Source organism: Branchiostoma belcheri, unplaced genomic scaffold, assembly GCF_001625305.1.
Source record: "Branchiostoma belcheri isolate BF01 breed outbred unplaced genomic scaffold, Haploidv18h27 scaffold25, whole genome shotgun sequence".
Classification (NCBI taxonomy): domain Eukaryota; kingdom Metazoa; phylum Chordata; class Leptocardii; order Amphioxiformes; family Branchiostomatidae; genus Branchiostoma; species Branchiostoma belcheri.
The window spans coordinates 2,131,649-2,137,648 of NW_017803854.1; the positions used below are offsets into that span (position 1 = coordinate 2,131,649).

General features: G+C 42.5%; 1 protein-coding gene across 1 annotated transcript in view; it reads left to right on the forward strand.

Moving 5' to 3' along the window:
* Positions 1 to 4,585: 4,585 nt before the first annotated feature.
* LOC109471521 overlaps positions 4,586 to 6,000 on the forward strand; it is a 9,099-nt gene continuing 7,684 nt past the window's right edge. The window contains exon 1 of the mRNA XM_019770862.1: positions 4,586 to 4,644. The gene's annotated coding sequence lies outside the window, so the exon portion shown is untranslated. The remainder of the gene's footprint in view (positions 4,645 to 6,000) is intronic.

Here is a 6,000-nt window from a genome sequence, read left to right on the forward strand (position 1 = left end):
AGCGTGAAACTGCGGACGTGTGTTCTGGAGACGTGTACATATTGACATCATACATGTATATGTGTGTATGCTGTGAGGCGGCTGTCCATGATTCACACTGTTGGTTTATTTATCAAGGACGTCGCGCTATTATATAAACCTGAGACGCACCCAATGTTGTCTGAGCTGAATCATGGCTCGTTAACGCTGTGTTTCTTTTATCTTCTGCAGCCACAAGGATTTGGTTCTGTGGGGCATGTTAAAGACAATTTAATTTATTGGGTCCTTAGGGCCTGTTACGGACAAATTATACAGAACTTCATTTGTATTCTTTGGTGGTTCCTGTTAATCTCTCCAAGCAGATCCCTCTCTGTGGCAAAAAGACAGTATCAAATTGGCCAGGCAGTATCCATTAGCCACAGAAGGTCCACGGCCACCGACGGGATCAGGACAACAAAAAAACGGCCATATATAAAAAGGTAACGATCATTCCCCCACAACCTCTGCTTGGAGAGTAGTTCCTGTGCCATACTGCGGATTTATCAATGATTTAATGTTAACTTGAGACTCACTCAATGCTGCCTGTTCATTACTAGCAGTAGCTGTTATGTTTAGTTTTGTGCAGTCATTAGGATTTGGGTCTGTTGGGCCGGTTGGTGACAAATTATCCACATCTTCATATGTGTTCTTTGAGGCAGCTGTACCTGTGCCATACTGTGGGTTTATCATGGATTTAATGTTAACCTGAGACTCACACAATGCTGTCTGATCATTGCTAGCAGTAGCTGTTATGTTTAGTTTTGTGCAGTCATTAGGATTTGGGTCTGTTGGGCCGGTTGGTGACAAATTATCCACATTTTCATATGTATTCTGTGAGGCAGCTGTTCCTGTGCCATACTGTGGGTTTATCATGGATTTAATGTTAACTTGAGACTCACTCAATGCTGCCTGTTCGTTGTTAGCAGTAGCTGTTATGTTTAGTTTTGTGCAGTACTAGTCATTAGGATTTGGGTCTGTTGGGCCGGTTGGTGACAAATTATCCACATCTTCATATGTGTTCTGTGAGGCAGCTGTACCTGTACCGTACTGTGGGTTTATCATGGATTTAATGTTAACCTGAGACTCACACAATGCTGTCTGATCATGGGTAGTTGTGGCTATGTTCTTTGGTGTTGTGCAGCCATTAGGATTTGGGTCTGTTGGTGACAAATTATCCACATCTTCATATGTATTCTGTGAGGCAGCTGCCTCTGTGCCATACTGCGGGTTTATCATGGATTGAGTGATAGCCTGAGACTCACCCACTGGGGACAAATTATCGACATCTTCATATGTATTCTGTGAGACCGCTGTCTCTGTGCCATACTGTGGGTTCATCATGGATTGAGTGATAACCTGGGGCTGATCTTGGTTAGATGTTGATGCGGTGCTTATAACAACATCTAGACACGAAGGAAGGTTTTTATTCCTTCTTTGGTACCAAATTATGAGAAGAAGAATGATAGTAATAAGGGCAGTGCCAACTGCTGCAGAACTAACAGACCCAACAAGAACAGTCAGGGAGAAACTAGGACCAGATTCCTCACCACTGCTGCTTTCTAGTTTGCCTGAGGTGCGGTTGGTAGTAAGCAATCGTGAAGTTGTTAGCGCTGTAAGTGGGACTTCTACAGACAGTTTGGCAAATGTATAACCAAGGGAACTTGCTGCTATACAAAAGTATATACCGGCAGCATCTACAGTAATGTTTATGGTGACGGTGTCGTTGACAACCACCGTCTCGCCCCACTCTGACTCAACAGTTACATTCAGTCCAGAGGGGAGAACGACTGTGATGTCTGGTGTGGGGACACCTGAAGCTTCACAGACCAGACTCTCCCCATGTGTTGACGTGTTATAATCTTTGTTTCTTTCAAACCTCACAATGTTCGGTTTATGGTAACAAATCAGATCTGCAGGATTGATATCTTTAAGTTTTTGCCCTTTTAATTTCTGAGGTTGGGAACAAGTGATCTGGTCTTTAAATTTCCAATTCATCTGTTGCCTGAAGGGAATCATCCTACAGTCACACTGCCAGGGGTTGTCCGAAATATTGACATGCTTAAATCCTGATAGCATTTTATACATATGCATGGAAAACGTTTTGATGGTGTTGTTTTGCAAAGTGAGAATAGTGAGACTTGAGAGGTCTGTGAATGCTCCTGCCTGAATTTCATTGATGTTATTTTTGTGTAGTTGAAGCTCATCTAAGTTTCCCATCCCTGTAAACATGCCAGATGTGAGCCTTGTTAGCTTGTTACTGTGTAGGATCAACATTTGTAGTTGTGATAATGGATTAAATGTTCCGGGCTGAATGTCACTGATGGCATTACAGAAGAGCTGCAGTCGATACAGTTTTGGAGTTGGATCGAAAGTCCCAGCCTGAATCTCATTAATATCATTATTGTACAGATAAAGATACTGCAAATTTCCTAACCCCGTAAACATGTCTGATCTGAGATAAGTTAGTTTGTTGTCTATCAGCCTCAATGAATTTAGTTGCCACATTGAACTAAACATTCCAGCCTCAATATCATTAATGTCACCTTTCTTAAAATAGAGATATTTCAAACCTCCAAACTCCATAGGGTAAATAAGATTAGTTAGTAAGTGTCTGGTTAAGCGTTGGTTCCCACCCTGCAGCCTGCAGTCGCAGTTCGTCTGATCTTTGCAGCTACAGGAAGCTTCGGTTGGTCCAAACACCTTCAGGAGGACCAGGAGGAGTATCAGCACAGCTGTCCGGTTTTTATCCATGCTGTTGTGACTCGCTGCACAAATACAAATTAAGAGAGAGATGTGGTTATGATGACGACCCTAGCCTGGGTACCATCTCCAGTAGTATATTCGCAAACTCTGTAACTGTTATAGAGTTTGCGAATATACTACTGGGGATGGTACCCAGGCTAATGACGACCCCATATATATGTACTGTGACAATATGGGATCCATATACAATTAAAGACAAAGATAAACTGAAAAGGGTACAGAAGGAAGCTGTAAAAACAACTTCGAAAGCCTAGGTGGTGATGATGCCCAAATGAAAGCAAACCTACTGTGAAGTAGGATTTAAAAAATAAAGGTTACCGTAAAATAAATACAATATTCTTGACAAATTCCTTGAAGCTGATGATTGTACAATAAGCACGGCTTACCTCTGAAATGCATCCAGATTTCCCTGTCAGGCAATATATTGCTAGAAAGTCGTGAGGACAACCGTTGCTTGAGTGCAGCTCTCGGTAGTAAGACAGGTATGGCATGTACCGTTGAAAACACATTTAAGTCTTCTCCCTACTTGTATCCCATTGGTTGTGTGGGAAGTTGATTGTCTGCTGTGTTTTCCGACATCACAGAGTTTATTGTATCGCTGTTTGTGCCTTTTTGTGCTCTCAGATAAGTCAACAAGATAGAGGTAAGACCTTTATCGCACATTTTTATTGTATACCACTGGTTGTGTGACAGTTGATTGTCTGTTTATTGAACCACGAGGATCAAATGTTGGCTGACTTTATGCTGAGCTTGAGTCTTAAGTTGAACTTTGTTGGCGAGAAAACAACTTGCCGTTTGCTTTACATGTTTTCTGTTTAATGTATATTTCATGATCATGTTCAGTCTTCTGGTCTCCCACGTACCACGAAGCAAGAGGTTACGGGTTCGAATCCTACCTTGTCAACGATCTTGTGCCCTTCGGAAAGGCACTTTACACGACTCTCCTCAATTTACTCAGGTGGAAATGAGTACGAAGCTTTGGTTAGGGACGTCCCTCGGATAGGACGTTAAATGGAGGTCCCGTGTTTGGGGAGAGCCACGCCCCACGCATGTTAAAGAACCCACCACACATTTCGAAAAAGAGTAGGGGCATGCCCCGGTGTGCGATGCTCCAAATTCTGATCTGATTATTCAGGAAGAGTAGTGTGACATTCAGACATGGAGATTCTAAACAAACAAACAAACAAACAAAACAACCCCCCCAGGTGACGGACTAAGCGGGAAGACGGTGAAAAGCGAGGCTCAGGCATTTTCCACTAGTATAAAGAGCCGGATCGAAGCCGGTAATACAGGTCATGGGTAATGCTTTGGCATTTGGAAACATAAAATTGACTGTGGCTGACGTCGTCTCTGAGATTGAGACAAATTGCCTAGGCAAAAGAAATGTGCATGCGGGATGGGCAATGGAAAGACTGAAAGACAAGGGGGTCGGTGACGAGGTGACGGAGGAAATTCAAAGTTTTATCTTCCTGGAGAAAGAAGAAGAATTGCAACGCAACTTAAGACCGGCGTCTTTACAAGTTACTTAAATTGTTACTGGACTTTTTGGAAGGAGAAGGACCTCGGTATCTACCAGAGTGATTCTCTAACGTCGAAGTAGAAGAATAATAAGCCGGAACAAAGCGAATCAATTCGGCTCAATCCAGACAATTTTATCCTGATGGGAATGGAGCCTCTCGCTGCAGGTGGTTTTTGCTGCAGTGTTAATACTTATCGCTACATGGCGCTAACGGTCAGGTCGGGGTCGTTGCCAGGGACGCCGACCTTTGTAATGCAAATATCGGTAAACTAATACTATCCAGCACACATCGGGCCACAACAGACATACCTGCACCCTCTCTCTGGACTTCTTTTCATATCAAGGTGAGTTCCCTAACCTCTTATGGTAAATATTTCTGATCAATCGTTCTTAAATCAAAGTTACAGGTCTCGAGATCCTGAAAACCTACTGACGTCTTTGTGTTGTGTAACGTCAATGAAACGTAAAAAGAAACATCGGCTTGTGGCGCCACCAGCAGGTGTGTTTATAAACGTTTACTCGTAGTCAAATCAAAAGGATAGGAACCGGTGTGATTTTCAGACGCAAATATACAAAAGTAACGCCCCGTGATATAGCCCCTTTGGGAGTGATTTGAGTGGCCCTGAAAAGGGTGTGGGATATTCGTAATTCCACTTCCAGAGCTGAGACTTTTCAGGACTGGAATTCCAGTGCTGAACTCCTTTCATCTCTCGGTTTCCAGTTCTGAACAGCTCTATTCCAGAGCTGAAGCTACCTCTGGTGTTCCAGTGCTGAGAAAGGAGGGCGTTACTTTTGTATATATGCCTTTCAGACCGTGTTCTTGTTCAGTACTGTACACCAGGTTCTGTTCGTCGCCGTACGTTACATGGCCTCTGTTCTTGATCGATATCCAAAAAAAAATAAATCACGGCCATGTATATACTTCACTAGCACAAATTTGTTTCTGTTCGTCTACACACTGTATTCGTTATTATTTATGAGCACCAATCTATACCCCACTGGCCGCACAATGTCGTTCACTTGGGCGTGATGCCCCGTGAGGACTTTTTCCAGTACATAATGGGATAGGATATGTTTATTAGATAGCCCCTCTAGTAATATGTTTATTAGATAGCCCCTCTATTCTAATGATTAGGTGTAACCACGTAACAATCTATAGTTAGTCGATGCAAAAGCATATATCCATTTTCTTCTTTAAGGCGCACTGCACATCGCTGCATCGTTGGACATAGAAAAATCATTAAGATCGATCGATTGTTTTGTCGCCACTTGAATAAAATTACTAGTAAGATATCTCATGTCTAAAAAGGAAGGCTCTCCATGAGTGTTGACTTCCAATGTATTATATAGGTCACCTGTACGTAATGATTACAAACTGATGAGAGTACCGGTTTAACCAGCTTTGTAAATTGGACACGGTTGAGCGAGCAATGCAAGCTGACCTTGTTTTTTCCTACACTTACGTTGGTTGTATTATTATGTTTACCGAAGGAAACATATTATATTTGCTCTGTTTCCTCTTCCTCCTCCTCCTCCTCCTCCTCCTCCTCTTCCGTTCCAAACACCTAAAAAACGTCCATATTTTCGTAATTAGAGCTTGGAGGAAAATGAAATTCAGCATGCTAGTAGGTTGATACGTTAGACATTGAACCTTGGTCATTTTGGCCAACATAGATGTCAGAAAATGATTTTATTGGCAA